Source organism: Chiloscyllium plagiosum, chromosome 23 (assembly GCF_004010195.1).
Source record: "Chiloscyllium plagiosum isolate BGI_BamShark_2017 chromosome 23, ASM401019v2, whole genome shotgun sequence".
Lineage (NCBI taxonomy): Eukaryota > Metazoa > Chordata > Chondrichthyes > Orectolobiformes > Hemiscylliidae > Chiloscyllium > Chiloscyllium plagiosum.
This window is the reverse complement of record NC_057732.1, coordinates 21390758-21410324: the sequence shown is the minus strand read 5'-3', so window position 1 is coordinate 21410324 and position 19567 is coordinate 21390758.

Below are 19567 nucleotides of genomic sequence, written 5' to 3'. Positions count from 1 at the left end.
AAACCTATGCTTTCTAGTTTCGGACTCCCCCACCTGAGGAAATGACCTTGCCTTTTCACTCAATCCATACCCCTCATAATTTTATAAACCTCATTGAGGTCACCTCCAGCACTCTAGGGAAATAAAGGCCCAGCCTATTCAGCCTCTCCCTCTCGCCCAAATCCCAGCAACATCCTTATAAATTTTTTTCTGCACCTGCTCAAGTTTAACAACACCCTTCCTCTAGAAGGGCAACCAGAATTGAACACAGGTGGTCTCACCAATGTCTTGCACAGCTGCGACATGATGTCCCAACTCCTATACTCAATGCACTGATCAATGAAGGAAAGTGTGCCAGACACCTTCGTCACCACCTTGTCTATGTCATAATGTTGGCTGTTCGGTCCAACGTGTCCATGGTTTCCTAAACTGATCTAATCCCATTCACCCATGCTAATTAGCTCTGCTTTCTAAGAGAATAGAAGACAGCCTCCATCATAATGTGATAGTGTGACATGTGGGTTACTTGATACAGGGAAATGCTGGTTACCTTTACTATCACAGAGTTCTTGGGGCCATTTGATGTTTCTCATCTGTTAGGGAAACAGTACTATGATGCCCCAAACACAATGACCCTACTTTACTGTAAATGCAGTGGTGACGCCTCCAACGTTCTGTCTGATTATGGAGCTGCTTTTAAGTATTCTGCTTAAATACAATCAAGTAGCCCCCACCCCCTTTTTAACAGCAGCTGCAGCTTTTGAGATCAGTGAGCCTGTCTCCCATTAACAGCCAGATCCTAATTCAGGAGCTGGGCTCACTATGAATATTGTGATCCTGAAAAGGTCAGTGCACTTCTGCATCAAAAAGTATTAAGCTTCTACTAAGGCAGCTAGAACTTACAATTATATAGCATTGCTGAAGCAGTAAAACATCTCAAGATGCTTCACAGGAGATTTATCAAACAAGATTTGACACCAACCAAATAAGTATAACAATGGACTACCTACATCCAGTACATGCACCTGATAAACAACTATGGGGACAAAAAAGCTCTGACTAAAAGAAGCAGAAAGGAAATTAGGAAGCTCTTTAAATGCAGTAAGTTGTTATGATCTGAAATTTTGCATCTAAAACAATTATGGAAACAGATTCAATGTTAACTTTCAAAGGGAGGATTGTTTACAAAAGGAACTGTTTTCTCAGGGTTATGTGAATAGAATAATGGAATGGGTTAATTGGATAACTCTTCCAAAGAACTTGCAAAAATGTAATGGATTGGTTGGTCGTCCTTTGTCTTGTATAATTCCAAAAAGCAGAGAGTCAACTGTAGGCTTAGGTTCAGGCCAGACCATTCAAATACAATTATTCTTTATCTAAACTGACCCTGAATTATTTCTCACTGGTTCCTATGTTTTTCAGTCGAGATGGTGTTTTGGCTTCTTCTTATTTGTTGTATTTTTATTTTTGTCATTTGTATTTTATAGCTGCTATTTACACATGCCATTTCACCCACATATATGATTCAAAGGAATTCCGCTAAGTATTTATGAAATAACTCCACTGAGGCCTGTATCCTGTCACCAGTGTCATCCATTATTTACATGCGGGAAGTCCTTGACTCAGGTACAGCCTCCCAAAGTGTCAGGATTTCTGTTTATATCTGACAGCCAGGGCTCCTTGACTGGACCAGATTAACAGCCCCAATCAGGGAATTCAAATACTTTGAGGTCCACCTGGCTGACCCTGTTGTAATCGATATAATCAGTGTCACTGGTTCAACTCCAGTTTGTGCTGGTTTACAATGCCAGGAGCTGGTAGCTTAAGGGCATACCTTCAAAAGTCACTATGGCTGAAGTGGGACTCCAGCACAACTATGCCACTGATGTTTCTGCCTCTGGTTTGTGATTCCGAAAAATAAATTGACATCAAGATATAAATATTCAGCAGAATCACACACCTTAACAAATGGCAAGACACCATGCTTGCTCTCTGAACCTCATGCTGTAACACAGTTTGTTGTGGCTGTCTGTGTGTGTGTGTCTGGGGAATAGCTCTCCCAGTCTTTAATATATTTATGCCGTTAGGTGTAAATCAGATGCTGGAATCTCAGCTTCTTGTTGTAATTGCTCTCATAACAAACAACTGGGAGTCATTACATTTCTTAGAACCTGGTAAAATAAAATTTTCTACTTCTTGTATCTCCTGCTCATTCCTTTTATGCAGCTAATGATATTTTGAACTGGTTCATCTTTGTGGAAAAATCCTCATTTGTTTTCCTTATGAAAGCAATATATATTTCTGAGAAAAAAACTCAAAAATGCAGTGAACCATTATCTCTTAGTTAAAATCATTTCAGTAACACAAATCAATATTTAGTTTCCAATAAACTGCACTTGTTTTCCAGCCAAGGCTCAGTTGGAAGCACTCTTACTTTGGAGTCTTTAGGTTCAAGATCCACTCCAGGCCTTAAGAAGACTGAGACTCCAGTGCAGTACTGAGAGAGTGCCTTCTTTCACATGAAGCAGTAAACTGAGACCCTGTCAGTACTCGCGGGTCGATTTAAAAAATTCCAGGGCACTATACAATGAAAAACAGGGAGTTATTGCGGTGGCACAGTGGTTAGCACTGCTGCCTCACAGCGCCAGAGACCCGGGTTCAATTCCCGCCTCAGGCGACTGACTGTGTGGAGTTTGCACATTCTCCCCGTGTCTATGTGGGTTTCCTCCCACAGTCCAAAGATGTGCAGGTCAGGTGAATTGGCCGTGCTAAATTGCCCGTAGTGTTAGGTAAGGGGTAAATGTAGGGATATGGGTGGGTTGTGCTTCGGCGGGTCGGTGTGGACTTGTTGAGCCGAAGGGCCTGTTTCCACACTGTAATGTAATTTAATCCCTGATTTCCTGGCTAATATTCATCCCTCAATCCACATCACAAAAAGAGATTATATGGTTATTATCACTGCTGTTTGCAATTTAACTGCTGCATCCTGCACTACAACAATCATTACACTTCGAAAAATTACCTCATTACCAAAAGGTGGCCATGAAAAGTGCTGCATTAATGTAAGTTTTTCTTTTACTTGAGATAACATTGAATTATTTTCTGTTTGGATTGTGTTTATTCATAATTATTTTAAACAATAAAGCATCACCCTTGTGGAATATCCTTTGAGTCGAATAGTGTGTACTTTGGTGCCTGGACCACCTGTATTTCTGGTGTGCATTAATTACCACAGAATCACTGGTCTCACTCAGTAGCTGTATACCTGTAATGTGCAAAACATGGAATATATTTGAAGCACAACTCTAATGAGAAGAGGTTTTGGAAGTAAAATGTGTTTTCTTAATATATATTTGGAACACCTGGAGAGCATTTTAAAACCTTTACACTCATTTAGAATGATCACAAGAAAGAAGGCTGTTTCCATCACAGTGATGCACAGTTCTTAAAAGGCCCACTGCTTCATTTATTTCTGTTTAGTGTGTGCTGCATCTTTCTGACCTAAATGAATAATTATTTTTTCTATTTAGCTACTTCAGGATAAAATAACTAGATAGTTAGCCTCTTGTTTGCCTAAAGACATTGAATTATAAGATGCCTAGATGATTTGGAGGTGTCGATGTTGGACTGGGGTGTACAAAGTTAAAAATCAAACAACACCAGCTTCCAGATAAGCTGGCGTTGTGTGATTTTTAACTAGATGAGTCATCCACAAGTGAGCTCCTCTGTATCTGTAGGTTTGGAAGAAGAGGAGGATGCTAAACAATTAACTCAAGTCTCAAGATTTCTCTGTAAATAGAACTTGTGTCATTTTATGATCACTATTTGACACAAGTGGGTGGAGGGAGGAATTACAACCAGAAGGTAGCTTCTTGGGTCATGATGGTGGAGATGGAGATTAAAGTCCTAAAAATCTATTTCGCAACACAAACCCACTCCTGACTTTAACTGAGGTGAGAAGGTCATGAGCTACCCATGCCCTCTAATGAGGTGGGTCACCACTTTGAATGTGAGGACGATGTAAACCTCATGCTTCAACTGTTGCTGGGCAGGACAATTGAGGTTCAGAAAGGATGGGAGTTACATCCAGGTGAGGACTTGGCAGGTCTGGGAGATGGTTGCATTCACACCCTTATCTCCTACAGTGTGCCAGCCTGAGGAACCTTGACTATGCACCTCCTGTCCTGAAAAGATTTCTCACAAAGCCTCTGAATCCAATCCAACTGCCCCACTCCAGACCTTAGGTACACCTCCACAGAAACCCCCTACCCCCAAACACTGCAGTGATCCCCATTACCCTCATCCTCCATGACCCCTACCCTCCCCTGCCTCCTGCACTCCAGATCAACAGCTATCAACCTGTGCCCTTCTGGAATTCCCCAACCCCAACTGGCACTTTACAAGATCTGGCTCCACATACCCACCCATGGTCAACCCTCTCTTGTCCCCTCAGATTGATTCCCCTGCTCCCCAACTCTCAAATGGCCTTAACCGATCCTGTCACCTTCCCCGCCCTGTTTCCTGTCAATCAAGCTGCTGCCAGATCATTAAAATCACACAGACTCTGTGGAAAATACTGTATAGAGTGCAGAGGAGTGATCATTTCTAGGTTCTCCTCTTAAAATGCTTCTTCCTCATCCATCATTAATTTCCTGTACTGTCACTGAAGTAAAGCTTTAGCTTAAGATGCCCTAAACTGCAACAGAAAAGTCTCACTATCTTCTTCTCTTGTCTCCTTTTCTCCCTTGTAAAATGACGCAGACACAACTTTAGCTTGTGCTGTATTGCAAGGCCAGCATTTATTGCCCTAAACTCAGTTATCTTTGAGACAGTGGTTATGAGCTTCTTTTTTGAACCACTGCATTCCTTTTGGGGGGGGGTTTAGTCATTCATGGTACAGTTGGGAAAAGAGTTCCAGGGTTTTGGCTCCATGACAAGTGAAGTAATGGCAATTTAGTACCAAGTCAGGGTGGTACATGGTTTGGAAAAGTCGTTGCAGATGATGGTGTTCCCATGCTGCCCTTGTCCTTCTAGGTGATAGAGGTCACAGGTTTTGAAGATGCTATTGATGGAGCCTTGGTGACTTTCTTTATTGTAGTTTATAGATAATACACACTGCTGCGTCAGTAATGAAGAGAATGAATATTGGACATAGTGGATGGGCTGGCAATGGTGGTGATTTTCTTCAGTGTTATTTGACTAAGCAGTAGTCAGGGTATTTGAAATGTATCGTCCACAGAATAATGATGGATACTGGGACAATTGTGAGAGTTTTGTTGCTTGGTGAATTGAACAAAATCTGTAGAGTTTTCCAAAGTAAAGGATGTCCATAGATTCCAAAAGTTTCTTTCTGAGTCACTGGGTTGCTGTACGTTTGCAACTGATTCTGAAGCATCAGCCCCCCAGATAACATCCATCAGTGATTTTAATATCCCCTGCTTCATTAATGCTAACACCAATCAGTTCACCCTGCATAGCTGCTAACAGGGCAAGATTAAAGCAATTCACACTCTCAGTGACTTCATGCAAACGGTAATTGGTTGTTATTTCACAGAAGCACTATTAAAAAATGAAGTGAGACAATACGGATATTGAGGTTGTTTACTGTCTGGTAGCTAAGCTACAATAAAAGGTTTTGTTAGGTTTTTTCATATTAGAAAGAAGCACAGCTTACGTAAGGCCCAAAGCTCTCCACCTGATATCTGCATTTGTCGAGATAAAGAACCCAGACTTTAGTTGTTCCTCATTTTTCTCATCTTGCATGTTGTTTAATCTCTATTTCACTTTCCTTTAGCAACAGGAGTTCTGCTTTGTGGTATGTCAAGTATCTTCATTAGAAACAATTGCAGCAGCTTAAACAATTAGGGAAGAGTGATATACAAGCCTCACAGATTTCTGTATGAGTATTGTACAAAGGAACCTCTAACAAATATGAAAGTGCCTCCAGAATTTCCATGTATGCAGCCTTATTCCATCTACACGATGATTCAAATCAATTCACAACAAATTAATTACTTTTGAAGAGTTTTTGGTGCTACATAACAGTTATTTGTGAGAAGTAAGATTCCACAAGCTGCGTGGCCTGATCAATTCTTTTTTTCAATGGTATTACTTGGGAAAGGAATGTTTGAGCAGGAAACTGCAAGAACTCTTGTTCATCTCCAAATAATAGCATTGGACATTTGAACGTCCATTGGAACTACCAGGGCCTCCCTTTAACTCTTCATTGCCACATATAACAAATTATTCTTTCCACAATATTGATACCTTTGTTCAGACTAACCAACTGGAACAACAATAATTTGGAAAATAAAAGTGAGATATTTTGATTGTTGCTGCAGTTTACAGGGTGCATTGATGTTTCCGCAGTGATCAAGAAATGCAGCCTAGTCTTAGTCCGAGAAAACTGTGAGGCAGAAAAGCAGAAGGTTTGGTTATAAAGACAGTCCCAGGGCTGAGCTTCACCAGATGGAAGTAAGGATTGTAGAACATGTTCATAATCAGCTCCTGATTTTCTGGTTATTAAAATTAATCATGAAAACACTGGAAACATCATGTATTGAGCACTGTGATGCCTGTAGCTGATTGTACAATCTATGCTCTGAGCAAAGGCACCATGCCAGGAAAGAAACATTCCAAACTTGACAATTTAATATTCTATAAAAAATGTGTGCAGTGAAATTGAGTGCTTGGGTAGATGTTAACTAGATGTGTACAATTTGTGCTTCAAAGAGTTCAAAACAATCTGTACCCAAAAGCTTGGTTCAGTAATTTTAATAACATTGGCCATAACTGAATAGTGTTCCATGCGTGCAGAGTTAGTTATTAATACTCTTGTTAAAGCATAAAACAGTAGCCTGTTCTCTGCCATTCTTGCCACCTAATTGAGTGTCTATTGGGCAGGTTGCCATAGGAAATGTGATAAAGTATCCTTTCAGATCCTCGCCCATTTTACTGACAATCAAATTTTCCAGTTCTGGTAGATTGTGGCAGCAACCAGCATTAAACTGATGGGCATAATTAAATGGGGTGGGCACGGTATGATTTTGTTTCTCGTTACAGCCTCGTTTACCCTTAGTGGTAATCATCCCTGAACATGATGAATATGAAGAGATGTTAATCATTGAAAAAGTAGCAGAAGGTAAACGACCTTATTCTAAAGCATGCTGGGAATCTGACACCTCGGTAGATTTTTGGTCCCAAACCACAACCCATTGCCTCAATTACACCTCTCATGCAATGATATTTTCAAAGTTCAAGACACTACTTAGGCAGGGGAATGAGCTCAGCCCCCAAATGGTGATGTCATGTATTTCCAGGAAATGGGAGCTGCCTGCAGAGTGCAACAGGAAAAGGCAGGCAGCAGCCATGATGGGACCTGCTGCTACCTCACTGACACTGTGAATTGTTTTCTCCTGGATTGTATTGAGCTTGCTGTGCAATGTTGCAGTGGCATCCACCCAATGAGTCAGCAGAGTCTAAAACATTTGGAAGATTAAATCAGCCGAAGGAAATGTTATGGATGTTGTTTGAATGTTATCACTGAACCCGACTCACAATCCTGTACATCAACAACAGACATGGCAAGTGTTACAGAAAAGTTGGCTGGTTCAGATATTCTTTGGCATTTTCTTGTTCAGCTGCTGTGTTCCCAGAATACAGAGCAAATGATGTGTTTTCAATATGCACTTCACGGATGTACTTCAGAACCTTCACCTGCAAACAAGATTAAAAAAGCAATCATTACAGAATCCCTCAGAAGCTTTCACAATATTGCAATTAGATTACCTACTTCTGCAGCATCTGAATCAATATTATATGATTAGTAGTTGTTATGAATTACACATTGAAGTGGGAACCTTTATTTGCAGAAACCTGGATAATTCAATCAGGTAGTAATGGATTTTGACGATATTCGGCTGCCTATTAACTGATGTGTAACCATTGTCTTGTAATAAGTTGCATATGCAGCTCTTCATATCCAGGATAGTTCTGATTCAAGAGGATTACCACACAGCGCATTATTACATAGAAATTCATTGGGAAGAGCAGAAACTTAAAACCTACTGTTTGCTGGAGTAATTTATATCTGGATAAAACTATCACACCTGCCCCTCTACGGGTGTTCAAAAGATGTACTGGATATTTATATAATCATGTATATATAAATAACATTAAAAATGGCAATTTTTATGCTAGTGAATAGAAAAATTGTGTGAATATAAGAATATCATAAAATAAAGTCCCATAGGGCTGTGCCTGATTAGGGAGAGGTGACAGGTGGTGAGTTTAACTTGAGGGTCACCATGCCTCAGTTGTGGGGTGAGATTAAGAAGAAGGGACCTTGACAGGAACTTCAGCTGGTGCGGGAATGCTGTCAGCATCACTTTGCATCACAAACCAGCCATCCAGCCAGCTGTGCTAACTGACTTCCAGTCCTTTGTAGATCAGAGATATTACTTGTTTAAGTCTGTGTAATGTTAGAAAGCAGACAAACACGGAAGCTAACTTGCAAATAGCATGATTTAACAACAGATAAACAAAATATTAACATTTAAACTAGTTTTGATGGTGTTGGTTGAAGTGGGAATCTTAACCAGTTCTCCATTAAACTCTCTGATTTTTCTTCATGAGGTACTGTGAGATCTTTTACACCATCTGATCAAGCACCAAAGTCCGGGGGTGAAATCTTCCCAGCTGCTAAGTGACGTAGCAAGGGCAAGAATGTTGGGAGAATTGTTTGAGGTGGATAGTGAGGAATTTCCTGATGATGGAAGCAAAATGTCCCATTTTCCAACCAAGTGTTGAATGGTGAGTTGAGATTCTGGCTAGTGAGTGGTGAGAGGCAATTTGCATGTGTTAACATATTCCTTATAACATCATCTTACGTTATTGATATGAAGTTTCTCATTCTCCCACTCACCAGAGAATATGACAAGTGGGCCACCGAAAGGAGTTGGTGCATCGGTGATGAGGTGAACGTAGGAAGGTAGGGTGAGAAACATTGCTAAATCCCACAGACAAACCCTCCCTGAAACTCACCAAAATGTGACACAGCTGATTTTTGGTAAAGTTCAGCCCTTGATGTAACAAGGATCCAAAGGATAGTCCTTCCATTAAACAATACTCTGTCACTGCAACAGAAACATTTATTCTGTACTTAAGTCCTGAGAAGAACTTGAACCTATAGTCTTTTGACTCACAGGCTACTTACAACTAGGTGAACCTAATATGGAGCAGATGGAGCCTTAATTTAACAACTCATCTGAAAGATGGCACCTCTGACAGTGTAACCTTTCCTCAGTACCTCACAAAATTGTCTGTTTGGATTATGTGCTCAAATCTCTATGTTGGATTTGAACCCACATTCTTTTGACTGAGAGAATGAAATGGTGCTCCCATTTACTCAGGCTGTCATATTGAAGGATGCTTCAATGGAATGAAGGGCTTATTCTCATTTCTGATCTTTCTAAAGTTATCGTTTGTTTATAACTGAGTTCCACCGTAGTGTAAGTGGGCAAGCAGTTAGGAGTTGCTATTCTTCTGTAACCGTAAAGACTATCAGGTTTCAATATTGCTATCATTGTGCCCATTTCACATTGTTCCTTATCCCTTTTGAGGCAAAAGATGCATGTTGGATTATAAAGTGAATTTTCCAGGGGTGTAACTCACTGATCACTTGGGCAAATGACCTCAAACATTGCAGTTGACACCATAATAATTCATGTTTGAATCAACCACCATTGTTATTTCTGACCTTTGAGGTGTTAGGAAACCCAGTTGTTGGTATGATTCATCCAAAAGCAACATTATAATCTTGCTTATTTTACAACTGCCCTGTAATATATAAGTAGTCATTAAAAAAAAGTGATGTGATTGGTTATGAAACACTTCATGAAGGCTGTTTCCTGTGTGAAATATTTCATGTATCACCTTGAAAAACATTCAGCCTTTCATTTTAGCCACTGAACAAATATATATCAGAGGGATGTTTGATCCCTCTCACCTCACAGCAAGTTTCTTAATCTGCTCGGCAATACTGACAAACAAATACCCATCAAAGTCAAACCTCTGCTGAGTAGACAGGCTGTTCAAGCATAAAATAATCTCTGAAAAGCTCAGCTGGTAACCCAGTGGGGGGAATGACTCCCTGCATCATGAGAACTGCAGGCAAAGTTACTGACAGCAACTTCTAATCCTGATGAGAAAACTTGTGAGTGCAAGGCAGGAAAGTCAGAAACAAAAACAAGCTGACATTAAAAACATTCAAGGGGGTAATGAAGGGGGCCCTGATAACCTTAATCTAGTAATCATAATGATTGATTAAAATGCTCCTATTAAATGTAATACAGGCAACATGAGAGTTTCATCATGTCTCATTTGAAATGATAGCTTTGTGCAGCCAAAAGCTAAACTCACTGGCTGAAGGCTTCAACCAGGGGCCCAAAATCACAACTTCCTGACAACACTTTTTGGCAGCTGAATGCTTAAAGCTAACCTGATCATCTTAAAGGGGTGCAAATTGAGGGAACCGGTGCTAGCAGTTGTACAGGAATGGGATCTGACCTGAGAAACATTGCAGAAAGGCATATTATGAAAAATAATGGGAGACGGTATTTTGGCATGGAGAGAGAATTGGCTCATGAGCAGGAAGCAGTGAGTGGGGATAAGGAGCTCTCTTTCAGTCTGGCGACCAATGACCAGTGGAGTTCCACAGGGATTAGTGCTGGAACCACAATTGGTTACAATATATATTAATGACTTGGAGGAAGGATGTGAATATAGTGTAGCCAAATTTGCAGATAAAATATTGCAAAAATTTAGTAGGTTGCGAAATGGATGCAAATAGTTTACAGTGAGATATTGATAAGTTAAGTGGACAAACAATTGACAAATGGAATGCAGTGTAGGAAAACATGATGTTGATTTTGGAAAGGAGAGTAAAAGAACAGTATATTGTTTAAATGGAGAGAAACAGCAGAAAGCTGCCACACAAAGGGACTTGGGGGTACTTGTGCACAAAACACAGACAGCTAGCACACACGTACAACAGGGAATTAGGAAGGCTAATGGAATAATGGCCTTTATTTTAAAGGGGTTGGAATACAAGAATAGGGAAGAAGAATAGGGAAGCCTTACTGCAACTTTACAAGGTAAAAGTGAGACCATATCTGGAGTACAGTAAGCAGTTTTGGTCCTCTTATTTAAGAAAAGACATTATTTCATTGGAGGCATTTCAAAGTAGGTTCACTAGAATGATTCCTGACATGGAGGGATTGTCTTACGAGCAAAGGTTAAACAGGTTGGCACATTACTCACTGAAGTTTAGAAGAGCAAGAAGTGATCTCATTGAAACATATTGGATTCGTAAGGAGCTTGACAAAGTAAATGCTGAGAGGATGTCTCCCCCTCATGGGCGACCCTAGGGCCAAGGGCATAGGGCTGCAGATTGGAATGGAGTGTGTGTCACCAGAGTGAAATAATTGCCAGTCTGCTTGGTCAGGAGGATCTTAACCCCACTAAGGCATTCTGAAATTAGAGTAGGAAGCTCTGTCACTGTCTTAATAGCCATTACTCAAACAACACCATAAACACAAATTATCACGTAATTACACCTTGGGAAATGAATATTTTGAGACCATCATAACACAGAGAAATACATGATTAAAATGCATGTCCTTTCTTTCTGAAGTGTCAGTATGATTTAATCATTTTAATGTAATTGCTTTATGATTAAAAGTTGCTATGATACAGCAGACGATTTTATATTACTTTTTTCTATTTTCCTGTCAGTTTTTTTGGGCGCAAATCATTTAATTAAAGTAACTGGATTCTACCGGTGGTGGTAAAACAGTCACTGTCTGAAGTTAAAGTTTACAGTACGTTAAGTCAATGCATGTCAGGGTAAATATGTCAACGCATGGCTAACAAAGAAAGAGGGTGTTTCATATATGCTTTAATTTTGTAATAAATTCTTCATAAAGATGCTACGATACAATTTGCATAGATTGTAAAAATTTTGGTCCTGACACATCAATATATTCCATTATAAAAGTCACTACCTCATTTCATGTTTTTCTGAAGACATGTGGAAAGATGATAAATACATCTTGGAAGACAAACTCAAATGTATTTATTTGAATGACATCTTTCAATGAGTTGTCACATAGTTACTTGTTCTTCAGAAAATACAAACCTCATTTTGCACAAATGAATATAAATACAATCAAGAGAAAAAATAGATAGCTAGCAAATATCATCTCACATTTACTTTAATGACAATGGATGATGATTAAAATGGAATCAAAGATCAGCATGCAAAATGTAAAAGAACAATGGTTTCCTTTAAAGAAATGGTTCAGGTACCGTTGAGGTATGATCCCACAAGGGGGGGAAGGGTAAGACCCATATGATGGAAGGAAAGTTGTTAATGAAGCAGCTGAAGATGATTGGACCTCGGACACTACTCTGAGGAACTCCTGCAGTGATGTTCTGGAGCTGAGTTTACTGATCTCCAACAATCAACATCATCTTCCTTTGTGCCAGGTATGACTCCAATCAATACAACGTTTCTTGATATCATGCTCACCTTGGCTCGTGATTTCAGCTCTTCTGACCTGTTGGAACTAAGGCTCCAGTAAGATAACAGCAGAGTAGGGCTTCTGAGTCTGGGGCTCACCTGCTCCTCATCCACTCCATCTGTATTTCTTTTTATTTCTTTTCTTTACATTTCTTTTCTTCTTTCTCGCTTTTCTCTCATTTCTTTTTTTCTCTCTCTTCTCTCGTTTTTCTTTCCTTTTTATTTTGTTTTACTTACCTCTTGGTGAAGAGCTTGGTGTCATGGTGATAGCATCAAGAGACCTACCAGCATGGACTCCAGTAGGCCCAGCAATGCAGGCTCATGGGCGGAAGTGTCGGAGGCAAGTTTGAGTTCCTGGCAGTTTCTGCATCACAGGGGTCCTAGTGCCAACTCATGGCTGCTGCTGTAGAGGCGAGTTTGGGTTCCCAGTGACATGTGCTTCCAGCACACAGTGATGGAGGCTGCGGCAAAAGTGAGCTTGTGCCCAGTACAAGACTGGGCAGCATCAGCAATAGCCACGTTGGTGAGGTGGCCCTGAAGCAGACTCATGGCGGCAACGGAGTCAGGTTTGGGCCGGTGCGGTACCTGATGGCATCGATGACATCTGCATTGGCAAGGTCCAACGAGGACTTATAGTGGTGAGGGCATCAGTAGAGTGAAATGGCACCAAAACGTGGCAGTGGCAGCGGCATGTGAAGTGAACTCGTGCCTGGCCACCGGGCCCATGACGGAGCATCTAATAAGAAGGCTTGTAAAATTGAGCACTTTCTTTATTTCTTCATTTTTCTGCCTTTATATTCTATGTTTTGGTTTATTTTTCTCTGTTATAAGATGACACTGGAGAGAGACGTCACAATGCAACACTTTTCACTGTATTTTGTAACAAGATGCATGTGACAATAAATAAGTAAAATAAAACAAGATGAGATCAGGAATGGAACGTCTTTGGTGGGATTCAAACTCGGCATCAGTGCACAGATTCCTTGCCACTGTCAATGATCCCTTGATTCGCATTGCTGATGATCGAGAGGGGGCAATAATTGGTCAGGATGGACTTGTCTTTCTTTTTGTGGATAGGCCATACCGGGAAATGCTCTATTTATGGAGAAGATAGCAGCATTGTAGCTATCTGAGCAAATCTTGGCACATTCAGGTCTGGATGTAGCAAGACTGCAGAGCTGAGATCTGATCTGCTGGCTGTGGGTTTGCACAGCTCTGTCTAACACTTGCTGGTTATTCTGTTGGTACGCAAGTAGTCCTATTTTGTGGCTTCAACAGGTTGACACTTCATTTTCCGGTATGTCTGGTGCTGCTCCTGGCATGCCCTCCTGCACTCTCCATTGAACCAGGGTTATGTCTTGCCTTGATGGTAATAATATGCTGGGCCATGAGGTTGCAGATTGTGTTGGAGTGTGATTCAACTGCTGCTAATGGCCCATAGCACATCACGGATGCCCAGGCTTGAGTAGCTAGATCTGTTTAAAACCTATCCCATTTAGCACAGTGAAAGTGCCACATAACACAGTGCAGGATATCCTTAATGTGAAGATGGGACTTCACATCATAGGCAGATGCACCTGCAGCCAGCGGATTGGTAAAGATGAGGTCATGTATGTTTTTCCTTCCTGGTGTTTAATGCCATTTCTAAAAGAGAAAGTGCTAGAAAAGGTCTAAAAATTGATAGATCTCCTGGCCCCGATGGGCTACATCCTAGAGTTCTGAGGGAGGTGGCTGAAGAAATAGCGGAGGCATTGTTTGTGATCTTTCAAAAATCACTGGAGTCAGGGAAAGTCCCAGATGATTGGAAAATCACTGTTGTAATCCCCTTACGAAGTGGTTGACTCTTAACTGCCCTTCAGACAATTAGGGAGGGGCAATAAATGCTGCCCTAGGCAGCGATGTCCTTGTCCCATGCAGGTAAGTGGAGTTGAAATGCCTATCAGCCATGATTGAATGGCGGAGTGGACTCGATAGGCCAAATGGCCTAATTCCACTCCTGGTTGTCTTATGGTCTTATGAACATTGGTTGTCCCCACCCAGAATACACTCTATGGCCTGGCCACTCTCAGTGCTTCCTCCAATTAATGTTCGACATGGAAGCAGACTGAGTTATCAGCTGAGGTTGTGGTGAGCAATCAGCGGGGGGTTCCCTCACCCATGTTTGATCTGATGCCATGAGACTTCATGAAGTCCACAAAAATTGTTGAAGCCTCTCAGAACAGTTCTGTCCTGACTGTATACCATTGTGCTACCACCACTGTCTTTCCTTCCTCTGCAGATGACACAAAGCTGAGTGGGAGGGTGAGTTGTGAGGAGGATGCAGAGATGAGGTTTGGACAAGCTGAGTGAATGGGACAATTGCATGGCAGATGCAGTATAAAGTGGATTAATGTGAAGTTAACCACTTTGGGAGCAACAACAGGAAGGCAGATTATTCTCTAAATGGTTATAAATTGAGAGAGGGGAATGCGAGATTTAGATGTCCCCATGCACCTGTCACTTAAGGAAAGTGTGCAACTGGAGCAGGCAATCAAGAAGGCAAATGGTACATTGATCTCCTTGTCAAAGGAAGGAAGTGCTTGCTATAGAGGGAGTGTGGCAAAGGTTTATTGGACTGATTCCTGGGATGACAGGACTGACCTAAGAGGAAAGGGTGACTGCTTTAGGATTATATTTGCTGTAGTTCAGAATGAGGGGGGATCTCATAAAAACCTGTAAAGTTCTAACAGGGCCAGACAGGTTTGATGCAGGAAGGATGCATCCAATAGCGGGGAATCTAGAACAAAAGATTAAGCAGTCTAAGGATAAGGGGTAAACCATTTAGGACTGTGATGAGAAGAGATTTTTTCACACACAGAGTGGAAAGCCTGTGCAATTCCTTATCATGGAAAGCAGTTGAAGCCAAAACATTGTATGACTTTAAGAAGGAGTTGGATGTAGTATTTGGGGCTAAAGGGATCAAAGAATATGGAAGGGAGGTGCCTGCAAGGCTTGAAGGGCCAAATGACCTACTCATGCTCCTATTTTTTGTACGGGACAGGACCTAACCAGGGATAGTGATAGTGATTGTGATGTCCTGGGACATTGTCTGTAAAGTATGATTCTGTGAGAATGACTATGTCTGGTTGTTGCTTGACTCATCGATGGAGCAGCCCTCTCAGGCTCCCATATTTTAGCAAGAAGGACTTCACAAAGTCAACAGGACTGGATTTGCCATTATCATTTCCAGTATCTGGGTCATTGCCAAATGGTCCTCCTGGTCTCATTCCTATAATAGTTTTGATAAAACTGACTGCTTGTTAACCTATTTTAGAGGGCATTTAAGATTCAAATAAATTACCATGTGTTTGGAGTCACATGTAACCAGACCAGGAAGCACGGCAGATTTCCATGTCCATTAGAGAGCCAAATGTGTTTAATCACAATTGATAAGTTTAGACTAGCTTTGCTAATTCCAGAATTATTAATTTAATTCCACCACTCCATTAGCCTGAGCGTCCTCTTACTAGTCCAGTGACATTAGTACCACACCACCATTTCTCATAATGTCAGTAATCCAATTGTTGAAACATAACAACTGGCTCTAGTGCATTGAGGAGCCAGGGCATTCCCAGAGAATAATATAGTCTTCACTGAAAACAGTGATTGAAGGTGGGTTTAATACAAGTGAATTTGCAGCAGAATGGTTAATTCCCTTCAAGACTAACCAGTCTATTATATTACTGGAGAATACCCTTGAGTAATAAACTAAGAAAATTAAAGAAGAAGGCAGAAAGAGCTTGCTTTTATAAAAGTGCATTCCACAGTCTCTGTCTTCCCAAAGAGACTCACAATCAATGAATTACTTTGGAAATACGCCATCACTGGCATCATGTCAGCAGATGCAGCGGTCACTTTGCAGAGCCCCACAAACAGCAATCAACTAAATTGCCGGTTTTGATAACATTAGTTGAGGAGGAAATGTTGACCAGGATACTGGGATAATACCCCTGGCCTTCTTTAAATCTCAACACCTCAGGACCTTTTATGTTATGCTTGACCTTTTTGACAGGGAGACAGAGCCTTGCTTCACCATCTTATCCAAAAGTTGATTCCCCAACATTACAAGCTCTCCTGCAGTGCTCCACTAAACTGTCAGTGTTAACTATGTACCCACAACTGAAGAATGGGGTCTGGTCCCAAAGTATTTTGATTGCTACCACCTATCCAAAGACGCAAAAAGAAAATCCACTATCTGAAAGATTAATGGATAACTGATTCAACAAGCACCTTCAAAACCCCCTGGGATAAATGTTTGAAGGATAAGAAATTATTGGGATGAGAATAAAGAGTAGGAGAGTGGGACTTACTGAATTACTCTTGGAAAGCACTGTTGCCAACTCATCGAGCCAAATGGTGTCATTCAATGCTGTACTATTCTATGACCTTCCAACTTAAAGAGCAGATAATTGGGGGTCAGCTCCAGGGTGGAATCTAATTCAGAGGCTTTGACTGTTTACATGTAGAATAACAAATTTCTACCATCAATTATAGGCTGGAATCTTAAGGGTTCATTTGGTTCATATATAACCTAAACCCAGAAAAAAGTGAAAGGTTGTCATCTAATGGTGGGTTTGAATGCTTTCTAAATTAATGAAAAGAAACATGGGGTGAGCCTCAGGATGAAATCTAACTGAAAGGTTTGACAATTTCTCTGTATAATACTGAATTGTAGGCTTGAATCCAATCCCAAGGCTTAGACAATTTTATTACAGATGGACTTCAATCTAATTTCGGGGTGGAAATTAATTATTCATAAAATAATCATAACTGAGGAGTTAGTAACTCCTACTGTTATGACACACCTCTGGGGCAGGGACTCAAACCCAAGCCTTCTGCCTCAAATGCACTATCACTGCGCCACAAGAGCCCTCAACCTTGATCTTATTGAAAGGGGTCAAATCATCTACTCCTGCTCTTTATTTGTATATTCATATTCTATTGAACTACTGCTGTTTCCCCGATTTAAATTAATTACTTGACAACTGTTGCTTGACTTTCGTAATTATTGTAAATACTGTTAAATATTTAACATTTTTACAAACCATTCAACTGTATTAAATGTTCAGTCTTCTTTCACAAATCTTAAAGATTCTTTCCAATATTGTAATCATTTTCGTTAATTTCTAGATAATGTAGATGAGCTACAGAAAAAAAAAGCTTCAGTTTTGCTATTTTATGAGGATTTTAAAGCTTTCTCTTTCATTGCTTTTCAGAACTTGTCATTAATTCCTGTGAATTAAGGTTTATTTTAATTATGAGGTGATGCATTTTGGGAGGAACAACAAGAGCAAGGGAGTACACACTGAATGGTAGGATCTTAGGAAGTACAGAGGATCAGAGAGACTTTGGTGTGCATATCTATGAATCCTTTAAGGCAGCTGGACAGGGAGGCAATGTTGTTAAGAATTCATATGGGAAACTTGCCTTTATTAGTCAAGGCACTTGATACAAGAGCAAGTAGTTTATAATGAAGCTGTATGTAACAGTTGTTAGGGCACAGCTGGAGTACTTTGTGCAGTTCTGGTAGTCGCATGATAGGAAGAATGTGATTACACTAGAGACACTCCAAGAGATTAACCAGAATGTTGCTGGTTTGGAGTGATTCAGTTTGAAGTGAGTTTAGATAGACTGGAGTTATTTATCTTACAGCAGAGAAGACTGAGGGTAGAACTAATTGAGATTTACAAAGTTCTGAAGACCACTAACAGGGTAGTTAGGGAGAAACATTTCACCTTTGTACAGATTTCAATAAGCTGGGGCACAGTTTTAGGGAAAGGTGCGGGTGATTTCAGGGGGATTTGGTGGAAATAAAATCATTCAGAGGGTTGTGGGTATCTGGAACTCACTTCCTGAAAGAGAAACTTCAATACATTTAAGAATTATTTTGATGAACACTTAAAATGCCATGGCATACCAAGGTTTGGCCCAAGTGCTAGAAATGGGATTAGAATAAATATTTGATGACTAGCTCAGATATGATGGGTCAAAGGGCTTCCATCAATGATGCAAAAACTCAGACTCTAATTTTCATTTTAACTAGCAAATATTTCATCCTTCTACAAACAAACTTAACTAACACCAGGCATCCAATATTGATAGATGTATCCTTGGATTACAATTTGGATTTTTCCACTTGAAGTTTTATAGAGGCTTTGCTTGGGCTCCAACAAATTTTTCAATATTGTTCACTGCTTGTAGCGATTTGAGCTTTTAGTGTAGTCTTAAGAGTTGTCGTTGTGCCTGTGATCTTTAGGCTGTTGTTTCTGCAGAAGTTAATGGTTCTGTGCACTTTTAACATACGGAACGTTTAAAGATAAACTCACAATTTTCACACTGGAACTTTTTCCTGTCTTTTCTCCTCAAATTGCAGTAGCTTTTGTAGAATTCAAGATGTTTGCCTGGCCACAGTCATTCACCATGTGAATAACTTACATCCTGATGTCCCATAGCCTGTTCACCATCTAATAGGCACAAGTCTGGACTATGATGTAATACTTCCCACTTGCCGAGATGAGTGCAACCCTTCTGATATAATGAGCAGTGTCTTGTGCAGTAAATAAGATTTTTTTTATTGCACCGCAGCAACTATTTAAAGGTTAAATAAAGAGGGTCACCATTCATACGAAGAGAATGGAATAGGCCCATCCTAAGACCTGTCTCCAATGACATCCTGTTTTACTCTCCTGTTATATCCTCATGACATCATCACTGTGGGTGGTACTTATTGCACTCTGTCAATTATTAAACATTTCAAACCCTCTCAGCCTCATATTCAATAATATACAGGTAGAAATACTGGTTAACCATCTTTAAATCAACGATTCTATTTTATCTTGAAATTGAACAGTTTGTTTTAGGTATAACAGTTACATAAGATGACAGTCCTAATGCCTCCCTGTGAGATTTGGGGACTGGCAATTTACCCATAACTATCACAGATGCTCTTTCTGCTATCCCATTTCACAC